Here is a 2,640-nt window from a genome sequence, read left to right on the forward strand (position 1 = left end):
AATAACAATAATTTAAAAATTTGGTGTCTACACAAAGACTTATTGTCTGTAACATCCTTCTTGCATAGCAAGTCACTGAAGATGTTTGAAGTAACTGCTATAGGATCATCTTTAGAGTAATCAGATTTTTCTTTGTAGTTTATATACTTCCTTTGTTCCTACATTATTTGTTACTTTAATGCTTGATATTTGTTTCATTTTCCTTGAACTTGCTTTGAGCTCTTGTTTTTTTCACTTGTTGTTACAATCACCACCACACTGTTTTAACAAGATCTTCAGAGTCTTCAGTTACACAACTGCTTGAGTAGTTTTGTATCGAAATCCCAACTATTTCGCTCAAGTTCGTCTCAAAAGGTTTTAAGGTTGAAAATGACCTAACAAGAAATGGAGCTATAACTCTAAAAGAGAAGTTTTAGACTCATTGAAGCTTCAACTTCTCAAATAGCTACCTCTAACCCTATGTCTTCTCCATTCCAGAAGACAATCAATGACTAAAAGAAGAAGAAGCTGAGTATGACCAATATCTCTACCATTATAATTCTAATTTAGTAATCATCCTACGATTATTCATCGCAGTCACAATGAATCTTTGGCCCTTGGCATCATTTAAGCTAACGGCATTAATTCCAACTGTGCTACATGCTTCTGATTCTCTTTGATGATCCATTGCTATCGTTTTGATGTCAGGTTCTGGATATATCTCTTTGTATCATGCTTAATCTTCTTACTTTGTATTGATGCACTTTCTTTTTGTGATTATGTTAGTTTCTTGTATATATGTGATTCTTGTAGTAATATAGTTATTCTTTCATGCTGGACATTGATTTGCTTTTAATAAATGATAAAATGTTGCATATGCATATTTTTCTACCATATATGATTATGTTCACACCTGTGCCTTGTGCTTAAGCTTCAGCGAACTATAATGCCTAGATGTGCCTTGTGCTTGAAATAACTAAGATAAAGATGTATTAAATAATGGTATGTTATGTGTCAGAGATGAACTTCTTTCCATATTGAAGCATACAGACATAAGTTGCTGTCTCTTAGTCTTCTGTTACTTCGAGAGTCCATGTTTTCTTTTATTGATTCTTGATTACATGTTTATAAATGCATCCTATAATTCAATTTAGGCTTAAAGATAGGGCATCCAAGCTTTCTGCAAACTATGTGATCCTAAATTGTATCTTAAATTATAGGTATCCCAACATCGGAGACGTTACCATGTTTACATGTTCCCTGCCAGCTACTATTGCTTGACTTACACAAGCTTCTGAACCCACTAGCCCTTCTGACTGTAATTTGATCCGATACTTGCCAACCCTTGATCTTTTCCAGAGGCCTTAAGAATAAAGGAGAAAGCCATCTCCAATCTCTCTGATTTGCTTAGGCAGGAAAATAAGACAGAGGAACCTAAGAACCTTCTAACCCAACTTCAACCCTTCTTTTCATTGATTCCCAAAGCAAAAGCTGCAAAAATTATTCATCAAATTGTTGATACAGTGGCCAAAATACTTGGCACATATAATCTTTAGATTGCCATATGCAAGAAGATTGTGCAATGAACGCATGATAAGAAGCGAACTTTCCTTTGTTAGCATATTGAGGCAAAGCTCACAGCTCTATTGATGAAGAACAAGGAGCATTCTGAAGCTTTGGCTCTTCTTTCTAAACCAATCAAGGAGGTGAGAAGATTAGATAAGAAGCTACTTCTTGTAGACATTGACTTGCTAGAAATCAAGCTTCATTTCTCACAAGCAATCTACCTAAAGCGAGAACTGCACTTACAGTTGCAAGAACAACAGCAAATGTTATTTATGTTCCTCCAGCACAACACGACACCATTGATCTGCAGACTGGGATTCTCCATGCAGAAGAAAAAGATTATAAAACTGCTTACAATTACTTCTATGTGCCATTTGAAGCTTTCAATGCCCTTGAAGATCCCCAAACCATATATAGCCTAAAGTACATCTTGTTGTGTAAAATCATGGTCAACTAGACTGATGATGTGGCAGGAATAATATTATCCTTCAAGGTAGGCTAGCACTATCAGGGCTCAAAACTTCATGCAATAAAGCAATCGCTGATGCTTATTCAAAACACTCTCTTAAGCTCTTTGAGACCACGCTTCAAAACTTTAGAACCCAATTACACCAAGATCCTATTCTCCACAGGCACCTCTCATCACTGTACGACACTTTAAGCCTTTCCTCCATTGCACTATCTTGTTGCGTACCATTGTGTTTATGCATTTATTTTGTTTATAGATTCTATATACAGCTTACCTATTGCTACTATTATCTTTTTCTTATCTTTGCTGGCTTTTATCTTTTCACTTTTTCCCTTCCCTCGCCCCTGCATCATTCTCTATCTGCTTAATGAAGCTTGTTTTCTCTTCATTACTTCTGAATTTTCTACCTTTAACAAACTTATAAAGTCAGTAGAATGAGCTTGTTGTGAGAACCCTCACTTAAAAATATAAATTCTCCTAAATTACTTGCATTGCCCTAAGACTAAATAAATTATAACATTTACTTGCATTGCATTCTACATGATTTGTAACATCTCCTTGAAGTGGTACCATTTTGTTTCACTATATGCATTAGGACCAAATACTTTTTTAATTGTGTTTGAGAC

General features: G+C 35.2%; 1 pseudogene; it reads left to right on the forward strand.

The window, feature by feature from the left end:
* Positions 1 to 1,224: 1,224 nt before the first annotated feature.
* On the forward strand, positions 1,225 to 2,382 carry LOC113771388 (annotated as a pseudogene).
* Positions 2,383 to 2,640: the final 258 nt, after the last annotated feature.

The sequence above is a fragment of the Coffea eugenioides genome, chromosome 5 (genome assembly GCF_003713205.1).
Source record: "Coffea eugenioides isolate CCC68of chromosome 5, Ceug_1.0, whole genome shotgun sequence".
Classification (NCBI taxonomy): Eukaryota; Viridiplantae; Streptophyta; class Magnoliopsida; order Gentianales; family Rubiaceae; genus Coffea; species Coffea eugenioides.